General features: G+C 51.6%; 1 long non-coding RNA gene across 1 annotated transcript in view; it reads left to right on the top strand.

The window, feature by feature from the left end:
* The window catches only part of LOC134911911 (uncharacterized), a 90949-nt gene extending 86709 nt beyond the window's left edge, over positions 1–4240 (top strand). Inside the window, exon 3 of the long non-coding RNA XR_010176959.1 lies at positions 3998–4240. This is a non-coding gene — a long non-coding RNA (uncharacterized LOC134911911). The remainder of the gene's footprint in view (positions 1–3997) is intronic.
* Positions 4241–17116: the final 12876 nt, after the last annotated feature.

Here is a 17116-nt window from a genome sequence, read left to right as displayed (position 1 = left end):
GGAGAGTGTGTGTCTGGGTGCTGCTGGAGGGTTAGTGAGTGCAGGGGAGGAGAGTGTGTGTCTGGGTGCTGCTGGGGTGTAAGGGCAGGGGAGGAGAGTGTGTGTCTGGGTGCTGCTGGGGTGTTAGTGAGTGCAGGGGGGGAGTGTGTGTCTGGGTGCTGCTGGGGTGTTAGTGAGTGTAGGGAGAGGAGAGTGTGTGTCTGGGTGCTGCTGGGGTGTTAGTAAGTGTAGGGGGGGAGTGTGTGTCTGGGTGCTGCTGGGGTGTTAGTGAGTGTAGGGAGAGGAGAGTGTGTCAGGGTGCTGCTGGGGTGTTAGTGAGTGCAGGGGGGGGAGTGTGTGTCTGGGTGCTGCTGGGGTGTAAGTGAGTGTAGGGAGAGGAGTGTGTGTGTCTGGGTGCTGCTGGGGTGTTAGTGAGTGTAGGGAAAGGAGAGTGTGTGTCAGGGTGCTGCTGGCGTGTTAGTGAATGCAGGGGAGGATAGTGTGTGTCAGGGTGCTGCTGGCGTTAGTGAGTGCAGGGGGGAGTGTGTGTCAGGGTGCTGCTGGGAGGTTATTGAGTGCAGGGGGGGAGAGTGTGTGTCTGGGTGCTGCTGGCGTGTTAGTGAATGCAGGGGAGGAGAGTGTGTGTCAGGGTGCTGCTGGCGTTAGTGAGTGCAGGGGGGGAGTGTGTGTCAGGGTGCTGCTGGGAGGTTATTGAGTGCAGGGGGGAGAGTGTGTGTCTGGGTGCTGCTGGGGTGTTAGTGAGTGCAGGGGGGGGGAGTGTGTGTCTGGGTGCTGCTGGGGTGTTAGTGAGTGTAGGGAGAGGAGAGTGTGTGTCTGGGTGCTGCTGGGGTGTTAGTGAGTGTAGGGAGAGGAAAGTGTGTGTCAGGGTGCTGCTGGCGTGTTAGTGAATGCAGGGGAGGAGAGTGTGTGTCAGGGTGCTGCTGGCGTTAGTGAGTGCAGGGGGGGAGTGTGTGTCAGGGTGCTGCTGGGAGGTTATTGAGTGCAGGGGGGGAGAGTGTGTGTCTAGGTGCTGCTGGGGTGTTAGTGAGTGCAGGGGGGGGGGGGGGGGAGTGTGTGTCTGGGTGCTACTGGGGTGTTAGTGAGTGTAGGGAGAGGAGAGTGTGTGTCTGGGTGCTGCTGGGGTGTTAGTGAGTGTAGGGAGAGGAGAGTGTGTGTCAGGGTGCTGCTGGCGTGTTAGTGAATGCAGGGGAGGAGAGTGTGTGTCAGGGTGCTGCTGGCGTTAGTGAGTGCAGGGGGGGAGTGTGTGTCAGGGTGCTGCTGGGAGGTTATTGAGTGCAGGGGGGAGAGTGTGTGTCTGGGTGCTGCTGGGGTGTTAGTGAGTGCAGGGGGGGGAGTGTGTGTCTGGGTGCTGCTGGGGTGTTAGTGAGTGTAGGGAGAGGAGAGTGTGTGTCTGGGTGCTGCTGGGGTGTTAGTGAGTGTAGGGAGAGGAGAGTGTGTGTCAGGGTGCTGCTTGCGTGTTAGTGAATGCAGGGGAGGAGAGTGTGTATCAGGGTGCTGCTGGCGTTAGTGAGTGCAGGGGGGAGTGTGTGTCAGGGTGCTGCTGGGAGGTTATTGAGTGCAGGGGGGGAGAGTGTGTGTGTCTGGGTGCTGCTGGGGTGTTAGTGAGTGCAGGGGGGGGAGTGTGTGTCTTGGTGCTGCTGGGGTGTTAGTGAGTGTAGGGAGAGGAGAATGTGTGTCTGGGTGTTGCTGGGGTGTTAGTGAGTGTAGGGAGAGGAGAGTGTGTGTCAGGGTGCTGCTGGCGTGTTAGTGAATGCAGGGGAGGAGAGTGTGTGTCAGGTTGCTGCTGGCGTTAGTGAGTGCAGGGGGGGAGTATGTGTCAGGGTGCTGCTGGGAGGTTATTGAGTGCAGGGGGGGAGAGTGTGTGTCTGGGTGCTGCTGGGGTGTTAGTGAGTGCAGGGGGGGAGTGTGTGTCTGGGTGCTGCTGGGGTGTTAGTGAGTGTAGGGAGAGGAGAGTGTGTGTCTGGGTGCTGCTGGGGTGTTAGAGAGTGTAGGGAGAGGAGAGTGTGTGTCAGGGTGCTGCTGGCGTGTTAGTGAATGCAGGGGAGGAGAGTGTGTGTCAGGGTGCTGCTGGCGTGTTAGTGAATGCAGGGGAGGAGAGTGTGTGTCAGGGTGCTGCTGGCGTGTTTGTGAATGCAGGGGAGGAGAGTGTGTGTCTGGGTGCTGCTGGGGTGTTAGTGAGTGCAGGGGAGGAGAGTGTCTGGGTGCTGCTGGGGTGTTAGTGAGTGCAGGGGAGGAGAGTGTTTGTCTGGGTGCTGCTGGGGTGTTAGTGAATGCAGGGGGGGGGGGTGTCTGGGTGCTGCTGGCGTTAGTGAGTGCAGGGGGGGAGAGTGTGTGTCAGGGTGCTGCTGGCGTGTTAGTGAGTGCAGGGGAGGAGAGTGTGTGTCTGGGTGCTGCTGGGGTGTTAGTTAGTGCAGGGGAGGAGAGTGTTTGTATTGGTGCTGCTGGGGTGTTAGTGAGTGCAGGGGAGGAGTGTGTGTCTGGGTGCTGCTGGGGTGTTAGTGAGTGCAGGGGGGGAGTGTGTGTCAGGGTGCTGCTGGGGTGTTAGTGAGTGCAGGGGGGGAATGTGTGTCAGGGTGCTGCTGGGGTGTTAGTGAATGCAGGGGGGGGAGTGTGTGTCTGGGTGCTGCTGGCGTTAGTGAGTGCAGGGGGGGGGGTGTCAGGGTGCTGCTGGCGTTAGTGAGTGCAGGGGGGGGAGTGTGTGTCAGGTTGCTGCTGGGGTGTTAGTGAATGCAGGGGGGGGGGAGTGTGTGTCTGGGTGCTGCTGGCGTTAGTGAGTGCAGGGGGGGGAGTGTGTGTCAGGGTGCTGCTGGGGTGTTAGTGAATGCAGGGGGGGGAGTGTGTGTCTGGGTGCTGCTGGCGTTAGTGAGTGCAGGGGGGGGAGTGTGTGTCAGGGTGCTGCTGGCGTTAGTGTGTGCAGGGGGGGGAGTGTGTGTCAGGGTGCTGCTGGCGTTAGTGAGTGCAGGGGTGGAGTGTGTGTCAGGGTGCTGCTGGCGTGTTAGTGAGTGCAGGGGGGGAGTGTGTGTCAGGGTGCTGCTGGCGTTAGTGAGTGCAGGGGGGAAGTGTGTGTCAGGGTGCTGCTGGGGTGTTAGTGAATGCAGGGGGGGGAGTGTGTGTCTGGGTGCTGCTGGCGTTAGTGAGTGTAGGGGGGGGAGTGTGTGTCAGGGTGCTGCTGGCGTTAGTGTGTGCAGGGGGGGGAGTGTGTGTCAGGGTGCTGCTGGCGTTAGTGAGTGCAGGGGTGGAGTGTGTGTCAGGGTGCTGCTGGCGTGTTAGTGAGTGCAGGGGGGGGAGTGTGTGTCAGGGTGCTGCTGGCGTGTTAGTGAGTGCAGGGGGGGAGTGTGTGTCAGGGTGCTGCTGGGAGGTTATTGTGTTAGTGAGTGCAGGGGGAGCAGTGGTCCAATTATAGGAAGACTCCGGATGATACCAGGTTATACAGCACAAATATTTTGCTCTGCAGCATGAAACCTGATTTTCTGCGATGTCGTAGTTGTGATAGGAGAGTAGTTTGTGACTTTCAGAGAAGAAATATTTTTGTGTTTAGACCTGTACCACATAGCAGGGCGGCCTACCAAAATATTATAAAGGAAAATATGGGAAAACATATCTCAAATTTATTAAATAGGTCTTAAAGCGGCAGCATAAGCGACATGAAAATGAGTCAATTACATCACCTCTCGGAGATCTGTCGCTAATAAATGTCACAGAATTAGCAGCGCCTAACGATTATTTATTATTGCAACGCTGTGACGAATGCGAAGTCATCCCACACACTTGGAAGAGAACCAGGAAGAAAATCCGCCTGCAAAAATGTCACATTTAGTAACGTTCAGCGGAACACTGTTGGACAATGTTTCTGTGTAATATTTTTATTAAACAATTAGTTAATTTTGGAAGCGAAACATTTCAGAATAACACATTGTTCGGAAGATGAAAGACTTTTTGAGAAGCAGAAAATCTGCAACGTGTCCAGCCAGCGTTTAATGATTTCTCTTTTCTTTAGCTCAGAAAATCCTCACTGAATACATCACAGCGTGTTTTATAGACAAGATGGCACCGCCGTGGGGGAACTCCCGGCCAAGTTATCTCTCCAGAATAATGAGGTTGCTTCAAAAGCAGGAACATAAGTGGCTGAAAATGGTTCTTCACGAATGTTAACAGGAAAAGGAAAAACACGAATGTTTCCAATTTAATGTTGATGGGTGGTTTGGGTGATAGAATTCTCTCTAGCGTTAGGAGATCTGAGTCTTTGTACATATTGTATTAATAAAACTACTTCAGATTTGGATGTGTATGAAACATTGCTGTTATCACTGTAACATGGTGTAATGCGCGCGTTCCTCGTTATGAGATTGCAGGACGCGGAAACGAGCCATGCCTAGACCTCCGTTACTGTAGGAGCGGCACGCCCCATGACCCGGATTATCGGCGGTGGAATGTAGGAGTACATACCCCATAGCGGCTCCACCATAGTGTCATACACCAAAATTGTTGAGAAGAATTCCCGTTCCCAGGATTGTCCTTAGGATGTGCCCAGTGTGTCCTAAGGATGTGCCCGGTGTGTTCTTAGGATGTGCCCGGTGTGTCCTTAGGATGTGCCCGGTGTGCCCTAAGGATGTGCCCGGTGTGCCCTTAGTATGTGCCCGGTGTGTCCTTAGGATGTGCCCGGTGTGTCCTTAGGATGTGCCCGGTGTGTCCTTAGGATGTGCCCGGTGTGTCCTTAGCATGTGTCCGGTGTGTCATCAGGATGTGCTTGGTGTGTCCTTAGGATGTGCCCGGTGTGTCCTTAGTATGTGTCCGGTGTGTCCTCAGGATGTGCCCGGTGTGTCCTTAGGATGTGCCTGGTGTGTCCTTAGGATGTGCCTGGTGTGTCCTTAGGATGTGCCCGGTGTGTCCTTAGGATGTGTCCGGTGTGTCCTCAGGGTGTGCCCGGAGTGTCCTTAGGACGTGCCCGGTGTGTCCTTAGTATGTGTCCGGTGTGTCCTCAGGATGTGTCCGGTGTGTCCTTAGGATGTGCCCGGTGTGTCCTCAGGATGTGTCCGGTGTGTCCTCAGGATGTGTCCGGTGTGTCCTTAGTATGTGTCCGGTGTGTCATCAGGATGTGCCTGGTGTGTCCTTAGGATGTGCCTGGTGTGTCCTTAGTATGTGTCCGGTGTGTCCTCAGTATGTGTCCGGTGTGTCCTAAGGATGTGCCCGGTGTGTCCTTAGTATGTGTCCGGTGTGTCCTCAGGATGTGTCCGGTGTGTCCTTAGGATGTGCCCGGTGTGTCCTTAGGATGTGCCCGGTGTGTCCTTAGGATGTGCCCGGTGTGTCCTTAGGATGAGCCCGGTGTGTCCTTAGTATGTGTCCGGTGTGTCCTCAGGATGTGCCCGGTGTGCCCTTAGGATGTGCCCGGTGTGTCCTTAGGATGTGCCCGGTGTGTCCTTAGGATGTGCCCAGTGTGTCCTCAGGATGTGCCCAGTGTGTCCTCAGGATGTGTCCGGTGTGTCCTTAGGATGTGCCCGGTGTGTCCTTAGGATGTGCCCGGTGTGTCCTTAGTATGTGTCCGCTGTGTCCTCAGGATGTGCCCAGTGTGTCCTTAGGATGTGCCCGGTGTGTCCTTAGGATGTGCCCGGTGTGCCCTTAGTATGTGCCCGGTGTGTCCTTAGTATGTGCCCGGTGTGTCCTTAGTATGTGTTCAGTGTGTCCTAAGTATGTGTCCGGTGTGCCCTAAGGATGTGCCCAGTGTGTCCTTAGTATGTGCCCGGTGTGTCCTTAGTATGTGCCCGGTGTGTCCTTAGGATGTTTCCGGTGTGTCCTTAGTATGTGTCCGGTGTGTCATCAGGATGTGCCTGGTGTGTCCTTAGGATGTGCCTGGTGTGTCCTTAGTATGTGTCCGGTGTGTCCTCAGTATGTGTCCGGTGTGTCCTAAGGATGTGTCCGGTGTGTCCTTAGTATGTGTCCGGTGTGTCCTCAGGATGTGTCCAGTGTGTCCTTAGAATGTGCCCGGTATGTCCTTAGGATGTGCCCGTGTGTCCTTAGCATGTGTCCGGTGTGTCGTCAATGTGCCTGGTGTGTCCTTAGGATGTGCCGGTGTGTCGTCAGGATGTGTCCGGTGTGTCATTAGGGTGTGTCCGGTGTGTCCTTAGGATGTGTCCGGTGTGTCCTTAGTATGTGTCCGGTGTGCCCTTAGTATGTGCCCGGTGTGTCCTTAGTATGTGCCCGGTGTGTCCTTAGTATGTGTTTGGTGTGTCCTTAATTTGTGTCCGGTGTGCCCTAAGGATGTGCCCGGTGTGCCCTTAGTATGTGCCCAGTGTGCCCTTAGCATGTGCCCGGTGTGTCCTTGGTATGTGCCCGGTGTGTCCTTAGGATGTTTCCGGTGTGTCCTTAGCATGTGTCCGGTGTGTCATCAGGATGTGCCTTGTGTGTCCTTAGGATGTGCCCGGTGTGTCCTCAGGATGTGCCCGGTGTGTCCTCAGGATGTGCCCGGTGTGTCCTTAGTATGTGTCCGGTGTGTCCTCAGGATGTGTCCGGTGTGTCATTAGGATGTGCCCGGTGTGTCATTAGGATGTGTCCGGTGTGTCATTAGGATGTGCCCGGTGTGTCATTAGGATGTGCCCGGTGTGTCATTAGGATGTGTCCGGTGTGTCATTAGGATGTGCCCGGTGTGTCCTCAGGATGTGTCCGGTGTGTCATAAGGATGTGCCCGGTGTGTCATTAGGATGTGTCCGGTGTGTCATTAGGATGTGCCCGGTGTGTCATTAGGATGTGTCCGGTGTGTCCTTAGGATGTGTCCGGTGTGTCCTCAGGATGTGTCCGGTGTGTCATTAGGATGTGCCCGGTGTGTCATTAGGATGTGCCCGGTGTGTCATTAGGATGTGCCCGGAGTGTCATTAGGATGTGTCCGCTGTGTCATTAGGATGTGCCGGTGTGTCCTTAGGATGTGCCCGGTGTGTCATTAGGATGTGCCCGGTGTGTCCTCAGGATGTGTCCGGTGTGTCATTAGGATGTGCCCGGTGTGTCCTCAGGATGTGTCCGGTGTGTCATTAGGATGTGCCCGGTGTGTCATTAGGATGTGCCCGGTGTGTCATTAGGATGTGCCCGGTGTGTCATTAGGATGTGCCCGGTGTGTCCTTAGGATGTGTCCGGTGTGCCCTCAGGATGTCTCCGGTGTGTCATTAGGATGTGCCCGGTGTGTCATTAGGATGTGTCCGGTGTGTCATTAGGATGTGTCCGGTGTGTCCTTGGGATGTGCCCGGTGTGTTCTTAGGATGGGCCCAGTGTGTCCTCAGGATGTGCCCGGTGTGTCATTAGTATGTGCCCGGTGTGTCCTTAGGATGTGTCCGGTGTGTCCTAAGGATGTGCCCGGTGTGTAATTAGGATGTGCCCGGTGTGTCATTAGTTGTGCCCGGTGTGTCCTTAGGATGTGTCCGGTGTGTTCTTAGGATGGGCCCAGTGTGTCCTCAGGATGTGCCCAGTGTGTTCTCTGGATGTGCCCGGTGTGTCCTTAGGATGTGTCCGGTGTGTCCTAAGGATGTGCCCGGTGTGTCCTTAGGATGTGCCCGGTGTGTCCTTAGCATGTGTCCGGTGTGTCATCAGGATGTGCCTGGTGTGTCCTTAGGATGTGCCCGGTGTGTCCTTAGTATGTGTCCAGTGTGTCCTCAGGATGTGCCCGGTGTGTCCTTAGGATGTGCCCGGTGTGTCCTTAGTATGTGTCCGGTGTGTCCTCAGGATGTGTCCGGTGTGTCCTTAGGATGTACCCGGTGTGTCCTTAGGATGTGCCCGGTGTGTCCTTAGGATGTGCCCGGTGTGTCCTTAGGATGTGCCCGGTGTGTTCTTAGGATGTGTCCGGTGTGTCCTTAGGATGTGTCCGGTGTGTCCTCAGGATGTGCCCGGTGTGCCCTAAGTATGTGCCCGGTGTGTCCTTAGTATGTGTCCGGTGTGTCATTAGGATGTGTCCGGTGTGTCCTCAGGATGTGCCCGGTGTGCCCGGTGTGTCCTTAGGATGTGCCCGGTGTGCCCTTGGTATGTGCCCGGTGTGTCCTTAGGTTGTGCCCGGTGTGTCCTTAGTATGTGTCCGGTGTGTCCTTAGTATGTGTCCGGTGTGCCCTAAGGATGTGCCCGGTGTGTCCTTAGTATGTGCCCGGTGTGTCCTTAGTATGTGCCCGGTGTGTCCTTAGGATGTGTCCGGTGTGTCCTTAGCATGTGTCCGGTGTGTCATCAGGATGTGCTTGTTGTGTCCTTAGGATGTGCCCGGTGTGTCCTAAGTATGTGTCCTGAGTGTCCTCAGGATGTGCCCGGTGTGTCCTTAGGATGTGCCCGGTGTGTCCTTAGTATGTGTCCGGTGTGTCCTCCGGATGTGTCCGGTGTGTCCTCCGGATGTGTCCGGTGTGTCCTCCGGATGTGTCCGGTGTGTCCTTAGGATGTGCCCGGTGTGTCCTTAGCATGTGTCCGGTGTGTCGTCAGGATGTGCCTGGTGTGTCCTTAGGATGTGCCCGGTGTGTCGTCAGGATGTGTCTGATGTGTCATTAGGATGTGCCTGGTGTGTCATTAGGATGTGTCCGGTGTGTCCTTAGGATGTGCCCGGTGTGTCCTTAGGATGGGTCCGGTGTGTCATTAGGATGTGCCCGGTGTGTCATTAGGATGTGCCCGGTGTGTCATTAGGATGTGCCCGGTGTGTCATTAGGATGTGCCCGGTGTGTCCTTAAGATGGGTTCGGTGTGTCATTAGGATGTGCCCGGTGTGTCATTAGGATGTGCCCGGTGTGTCATTAGGATGTGCCCGGTGTGTCATTAGGATGTGCCCGGTGTGTCCTCAGGATGTGTCCGGTGTGTCATAAGGATGTGCCCGGTGTGTCATTAGGATGTGTCCGGTGTGTCATTAGGATGTGTCCGGTGTGTCCTCAGGATGTGTCCGGTGTGTCCTCAGGATGTGTCCGGTGTGTCATTAGGATGTGCCCGGTGTGTCATTAGGATGTGCCCGGTGTGTCATTAGGATGTGCCCGGAGTGTCATTAGGATGTGTCCGCTGTGTCATTAGGATGTGCCGGTGTGTCCTTAGGATGTGCCCGGTGTGTCATTAGGATGTGCCCGGTGTGTCCTCAGGATGTGTCCGGTGTGTCATTAGGATGTGCCCGGTGTGTCCTCAGGATGTGTCCGGTGTGTCATTAGGATGTGCCCGGTGTGTCATTAGGATGTGCCCGGTGTGTCATTAGGATGTGCCCGGTGTGTCCTTAGGATGTGTCCGGTGTGCCCTCAGGATGTCTCCGGTGTGTCATTAGGATGTGCCCGGTGTGTCATTAGGATGTGTCCGGTGTGTCATTAGGATGTGTCCGGTGTGTCCTTGGGATGTGCCCGGTGTGTTCTTAGGATGGGCCCAGTGTGTCCTCAGGATGTGCCCGGTGTGTCATTAGTATGTGCCCGGTGTGTCCTTAGGATGTGTCCGGTGTGTCCTAAGGATGTGCCCGGTGTGTAATTAGGATGTGCCCGGTGTGTCATTAGTTGTGCCCGGTGTGTCCTTAGGATGTGTCCGGTGTGTTCTTAGGATGGGCCCAGTGTGTCCTCAGGATGTGCCCAGTGTGTTCTCTGGATGTGCCCGGTGTGTCCTTAGGATGTGTCCGGTGTGTCCTAAGGATGTGCCCGGTGTGTCCTTAGGATGTGCCCGGTGTGTCCTTAGCATGTGTCCGGTGTGTCATCAGGATGTGCCTGGTGTGTCCTTAGGATGTGCCCGGTGTGTCCTTAGTATGTGTCCAGTGTGTCCTCAGGATGTGCCCGGTGTGTCCTTAGGATGTGCCCGGTGTGTCCTTAGTATGTGTCCGGTGTGTCCTCAGGATGTGTCCGGTGTGTCCTTAGGATGTACCCGGTGTGTCCTTAGGATGTGCCCGGTGTGTCCTTAGGATGTGCCCGGTGTGTTCTTAGGATGTGCCCGGTGTGTCCTTAGGATGTGTCCGGTGTGTCCTCAGGATGTGCCCGGTGTGCCCTAAGTATGTGCCCGGTGTGTCCTTAGTATGTGTCCGGTGTGTCATTAGGATGTGTCCGGTGTGTCCTCAGGATGTGCCCGGTGTGCCCGGTGTGTCCTTAGGATGTGCCCGGTGTGCCCTTGGTATGTGCCCGGTGTGTCCTTAGGTTGTGCCCGGTGTGTCCTTAGTATGTGTCCGGTGTGTCCTTAGTATGTGTCCGGTGTGCCCTAAGGATGTGCCCGGTGTGTCCTTAGTATGTGCCCGGTGTGTCCTTAGTATGTGCCCGGTGTGTCCTTAGGATGTGTCCGGTGTGTCCTTAGCATGTGTCCGGTGTGTCATCAGGATGTGCTCGTTGTGTCCTTAGGATGTGCCCGGTGTGTCCTAAGTATGTGTCCTGAGTGTCCTCAGGATGTGCCCGGTGTGTCCTTAGGATGTGCCCGGTGTGTCCTTAGTATGTGTCCGGTGTGTCCTTAGTATGTGTCCGGTGTGTCCTCCGGATGTGTCCGGTGTGTCCTTAGGATGTGCCCGGTGTGTCCTTAGCATGTGTCCGGTGTGTCGTCAGGATGTGCCTGGTGTGTCCTTAGGATGTGCCCGGTGTGTCCTTAGTGTGTGTCCGGTGTGTCCTCAGGATGTGCCCGGTGTGTCCTCAGGATGGGTCAGGTGTGTCATTAGGATGTGCCTGGTGTGTCATTAGGATGTGCCCGGTGTGTCATTAGGATGTGCCCGGTGTTTCTTTAGGATGTGTCCAGTGTGTCCTTAGGATGTGTCTGATGTGTCATTAGGATGTGCCTGGTGTGTCATTAGGATGTGTCCGGTGTGTCCTTAGGATGTGCCCGGTGTGTCCTTAGGATGGGTCCGGTGTGTCATTAGGATGTGCCCGGTGTGTCATTAGGATGTGCCCGGTGTGTCATTAGGATGTGCCCGGTGTGTCATTAGGATGTGCCCGGTGTGTCCTTAAGATGGGTTCGGTGTGTCATTAGGATGTGCCCGGTGTGTCATTAGGATGTGCCCGGTGTGTCCTTAGGATGTGTCCGGTGTGTCCTAAGGATGTGCCCGGTGTGTCATTAGGATGTGTCCGGTGTGTCATTAGGATGTGCCGGTGTGTCCTTAGGATGTGCCCGGTGTGTCCTCAGGATGTGTCCGGTGTGTCATTAGGATGTGCCCGGTGTGTCATTAGTATGTGCCCGGTGTGTCCTTAGGATGTGTCCGGTGTGTTCTTAGGATGGGCCCGGTGTGTCCTTAGGATGTGCCCGGTGTGTCCTCAGGATGTGCCCAGTGTGTTCTCTGGATGTGCCCGGTGTGTCATTAGTATGTGCCCGGTGTGTCCTTAGGATGTGTCCGGTGTGTCCTAAGGATGTGCCCGGTGTGTCCTTAGGATGTGTCCGGTGTGTCCTCAGGATGTGCCCACTGTGTTCTCCGGATGTGCCCGGTGTGTTCTTAGGATGGGCCCAGTGTGTCCTCAGGATGTGCCCAGTGTGTTCTCCGGATGTGCCCGATGTGTCATTAGTATGTGCCCGGTGTGTCCTTAGGATGTGTCCGGTGTGTCCTAAGGATGTGCCCGGTGTGTCCTAAGGATGTGCCCGGTGTGTCCTAAGGATGTGCCCGGTGTGTCCTTAGGATGTGTCCGGTGTGTCCTCAGGATGTGCCCACTGTGTTCTCCGGATGTGCCGGTGTGTTCTTAGGATGGGCCCAGTGTGTCCATAGGATGTGCCCGGTGTGTCCTAAGGATGTGCCCGGTGTGTCCTAAGGATGTGTCCTGTGTGTCATTAGGATGTGCCCGGTGTGTCCTTAGGATGTACCCGGTGTGTCCTAAGGATGTGCCCGGTGTGTCCTAAGGATGTGTCCGGTGTGTCATTAGGATGTCCCCGGTGTGTCCTAAGGATGTGCCCGGTGTGTCCTTAGGATGTGCCCGGTGTGTCCTCAGGATGTGCCCGGTGTGTCCTCAGGATGTGCCCGGTGTGTCCTCAGGATGTGCCCGGTGTGTTCTTAGGATGGGCCCAGTGTGTCCTCAGGATGTGCCCAGTGTGTTCTTAGGATGTGCCCGGTGTGTCCTTAGGATGTGCCCGGTGTGTCCTTAGGATGTGCCCGGTGTGTCCTAAGGATGTGCCCGGTGTGTCCTTAGGATGTGCCCGGTGTGTCCTTAGGATGTGCCCGGTGTGTCCTTAGGATGTGCCCGGTGTGTCCTTAGGATGTGCCCGGTGTGTCCTTAGTATGTGTCCGGTGTGTCCTTAGTATGTGTCCGGTGTGTCCTTAGTATGTGCCCGGTGTGTCCTAAAGATGTGCCCGGTGTGTCCTAAGGATGTGTCCGGTGTGTCCTTAGGATGTGCCCGGTGTGTCATTAGGATGTACCCATTGTGCCCTAAGGATGTTTCTCGTATGTCATTAGGAAGTGTGCCCGGTGTGTCCTTAGTACCTTAATGCTGTCCTCAGCATCTGGGAGAAGTATTTGCTGACATTGGATCAGTCCACAGCTCTTCACTGTGTCTTCCTGTGTGGGTGGTAGATTGGCTGCATGTAATTTATAATCAGTCCACGAGCTTCACACTGTTTAATAGATGGGTAGGCCCTGCTTTAATGGTTAACTTGGGGGTCCACCTCGGATGACCTCTGAGCCCCCTTTTACATGAGTTTGCCATTGATATATTTGTGAGGAGTATTGAGAGTGGCACTGTACAGCTGGGCACTGAGTCTTCATTGAGGGTGGTGGCCTATGCAGATAACGTCACACTTGTCCTGTCATCTGTGGCAGAGGCACGTGGTGTGGAACATCTTGTCTTTGAGTACTCTGACGCTTTGTGTTCCATAGTCAACCAGGTCAAGTGTGAAGTTTTGTGGATGGGGGAGGAAGGTGATGTTTACCCTTCCAGACAGCTTCCCCTGGGCCAGCCCAGAGATCAAAATTTTAGGTATAAGAGTTGGCCGTGGTGATTATGCCACTCAAAATTGGGAGAAGAGTAGCTGGAAGATGCTACCAAGAAGATACAGTCTTTGATAAAGTGGCAACTTAACAGGCAGTAGATTGACCTGTGCAAAACTTACCTTTGTTTCTCTGTCAGTTAAGTGTGCTTTCTGCCAGAATCTTTATGGACTAGGATTATTTATTCTTCCTATTAGTATCGGTGAATAGAATGAATCCAGTCAAGAGGGCATTACTTACATGTCGAGGGAACAGGGTGGCCTGAGTATCGTCAACCCTGTGGTGTTTTTTGCTACTACCTTCATAAAACATAACCTTGGAAGTTTATGTTTAGATTAGATTTAGATAGGTATAGAGCTTTTGGACCTGGGTGTTTCCCTTCCTAGAGCTATGGTTTGATGGTGGTCAAGTGAAAATTTTTCGGGTCTTGCATGACTACCTCCCGATCTACGTCATCTTGTGCTTGAAGAAGACAAGGCATTGGGGGCTGGAAGAGGGTGAAGTTAAAAACTTCTCCAGAAGGGAGTTGAAGAGAAGAATTTAGCAAATTCACTTCAGTGTTTCCACTGTCACTAAGGTACTGCCCGGGTAATGCTCAGGTGGGGGGTCTCTGATCAATTCTCAGAGGATCCCACTGAAGTTCAGGGACACTGCTTGGCTCTCCTTTCATGGGAGGCTTTACGTGAAGGGTAATATCAAGTTTAAAAGTGCCGGTGATAGTGGCAGCCCATGTGAGGAATGTCTAGGGGAGGAGGAGACTTTAGGCCATTTTTTTCTTGAATGTCCTCTCAATGTAAAAGTTTCCAGGGGAGTTTCAAGGGCCTAACGCATCCTGTGCCTTTCGGGGGTTAGTTACCCTGAGTGGGCTTATGGGGCATTTAAAGGGTATAGGATTTTTGATATGACCACTATTTTTATAATTGGCTTAGCTGTTAGACATCACACATGGTGAGAACGGTGTCAGGTATCCCATAGACAGAAAGTTCTCCCCTGCGAAGTGCTGGTGGAAAGCATTCTACATAAGGTGAAGAGGTTGATGGATATGACTAAGGAGAGGATTGATGCTGTTGGGTGGTCCAGACTTTGGCGCCACCTGAAACCTCCTTGAGTGGGTGGCAGACATCTTCTCTTTCTTCATCTTTGGCTTTCTTTTTCACTTCTTGAAGATTTTGCACTTGTTTTTGTTTAAAATGGTTTACATGCGCCTTAATGCCCTTTACTTTCTCTCTACTTGTAATTAATGTAGGTGGTTTGTAGCGCTGTGGTTATATTTGTATGTTGTGTATAGTTGTGTATTATCTAGTATACTTAAACAAATCCCTCTTGCGCTATAATATAATATAAAATGGCTGAATATTCAACAAATCAAACTTAATTTTTTAAAAATATACCATTTTTAATATATAGAAATTCAATATTTCACAAGAATGACTAGACCGGTCTTGTATATAACAACATAAAAACAAATATCATATATTAAGCATTCTAAAGGAGGTGGATCCTAAAGTGTTTCTGTGCACAGAATAATGCTGAACTCCAGTTGTAACTCAGTCCATAAGAACAGGTCCACTGATATAATAAATCCCAGCTGTAATAGGAACCTGTATAGCACTCAAAAATCCTGAAACTTTACTAGAGATCTAAAGTTCCAGTTTAACTTGCCACTTAGTAATAATTTGTAGTAATTTGAGTGCTATACAGGTTCCTATTACAGCTGGGATTTATTATATCAGTGGACCTGTTCTTATGGACTGAGTTACAAGTGGAGTTCAGCATTATTCTGTGCACAAACACTTTAGGATCCACCTCCTTTAGAATGCTTAATATATTATATTTGTTTTTATGTTGTTACATACAAGACCGGTCTAGTCATTTTTGTGAAATATTGAATTTCTATATATTAAAAATGGTATATTTAAAAAAAATTAAGTTTGATTTGTTGAATATTCAGCCATTTTATATTATAGTATAGCGCAAGAGGGATTTGTTTAAGTGTGCTTGATTTTTTACACTCGGGATTCTAGTGTAAAAATGTATTTGACTTGTTAGCCCCAAGTCAATAGCTCTCCTGCAGCTGGTAGAATTATTACAGGTATATATAATATCATTGATATTTGATTAATTGAATCCAAAGTTTTTATAAGCGCCTGGTGCGGTGGTTTTTTACTTTCGCTATTGTAAGTGTATTATCTAGTATACGCTTAACAAATTGTTAAGCCATGGAAATTACAGTAGTATATATGCCTGGGTTACACTCGTCCTCCACTCTGACCACATGGCATAGTAACTCAGAGGTTCTTCCTCCTCCCCAAGATGCTGCTGCTAGTGACCCAGATCTGCCCCAAATGTTATAAAAAAAAAATTAAAAAGTCACCCAGCTGACAGGCAGCTCCACAAGTATTAGAACACCAGGAATCTTCCCTGTGAGCACTATGGCCAATCCATCCCACCGGAAACATGCAGTATAAGTGATGAAACAGAGCTGCTGAACATGCTCAGTGCCAGCAGCTTCTCCTACTGTGTGTGGATCTGAGCCTCCAAACAGCTCCATCGACCAGAGGGCAGCTGCTAGCATGAAGAGACAGGTGTCTTGCCATGTGGTGGGAGAATGTGTGCTTAGAGAGCTTAGCTCAGTTTTGTCTCCTACTGGTTATATTATGCATAATTATTATTATTATTTTATTTATTAACAATTTATTATATAACGCAACAAATTCCGTTGCACTTTACAATTGGAAACTACAATGATGAAACTGGGAAATAACAAACAGTCATAGAAGTAAGAAAGCCCTGCTCGCAACCTTACAATCTGTAGGGAATTAGGCAATGGTACAGAAGGATAGGTGCTATCTATTGCATAATTGTCCACCAGATTGCAAAGGTTCTTGGTGGGCTACATGAGATGGTCACTGTGACAACATGTGATGACACAGCTGGCGCGTCGTGTCGCTCAGTGGTAAAAGACACGTGGTTACTTTCCTAGCCCTGGTCCTACACATGAACTTCATCAATTGCCAATATGTTATTAGTTATATGTTAGGCAATATTGTATTATATTGTATGATGTTATTGTTACAAGGGTACAGTTATGTTTTCAATGTATATATATGAATGTAATGGTTATTGTGTTATAGTTTGTAAAATAATGTTTTCCCAATATGACTGATCAGATAACCTGTGTGTTTGCTGTTGTGTAGATACAGCCAGTCTCAGATGTCAGGCCATACACCCCCCTCATTCTTCCCCACACAATGGATTCCAGGCCACACAATCAGATTAAGTAAGGTTACTTTAGTTAACATCTATTGTGGCCTAGGGGACATGCCTGGGCATGTGAAACTGTTCTGGGGGTGTCGCCTTATTGTAGAAAAGACAAAGGCTTGATAATAGCAAAGAGGGGACGTGAGACAGAGGGTGAGAGAGAGGCAGGAGACTGACTAAGAAGTAATGTTCTGTCAGGAGCTCCAGGAGGGAATTGTCGTGTAGAATTGGATCACAGAAGTGTGCTGAACTGTGTTATAACCTATTCTGTTAATAAACCACTGTTGGTTTTTCATCTACCACCGTGACTGAGTGATTTTGAACCCAATATCCTCACAGTCACATAGCAATGATCAACCGGGGTCAGGAGGAAGGGAAAGTGAAAAAAAGAGAAGATATGTGAGGATATGTGTGGACAGCACAGGGGGGATGTAATTGGATCAAAAGCTTATGAAGGTTATGTGAGTAGTTCTGGAATTTGATAAGCTGCCTGAAGAGGTGAGTTTTCAAGGCACGCTTGAAGGTTTGGAGACTAGAGGAGAGTCTTATTGTGCGTGGGAGGGCATTCCACAGAGTGGGTGCAGCCTGAAGAAAGTCCTGTAATCGTGCTTGGGAGCGAGTAATGAGTGTGGATGAGAGACGCAGATCTTGTGCAGAGCGGAGAGGTCGGGTTGGGAGATATTATGAGATGAGTGAGGAGATGTATGATGGTGTAGTTTGGTTAATGGCCTTGTATGTAAGTAAAAGTATTTTATATTGAATACAGTAGACTACAGGTAACCGATGGAGGGACTGACAGAGCGGATCTGCAGACGATAAATGTCTAGTGAGGAATATTAGTCTCGCAGCTGCATTCAGAATGGATTGTAGTGGTGAGAGTCTCTTTTTGGTAAGACCAGTAAGAAGACTATTTTAATAATCAATGTGGGAGATACTGAGAGCGTGGATTAGAGTTTTTGCAGTGTCTTGTGTAAGATATGGTCGTATTTTTGATATGTTTCTTAGATG

The sequence above is a fragment of the Pseudophryne corroboree genome, chromosome 4 (genome assembly GCF_028390025.1).
Source record: "Pseudophryne corroboree isolate aPseCor3 chromosome 4, aPseCor3.hap2, whole genome shotgun sequence".
NCBI classification, from domain to species: Eukaryota; Metazoa; Chordata; class Amphibia; order Anura; family Myobatrachidae; genus Pseudophryne; species Pseudophryne corroboree.
This window is presented reverse-complemented; position numbering and strand designations above follow the sequence as displayed.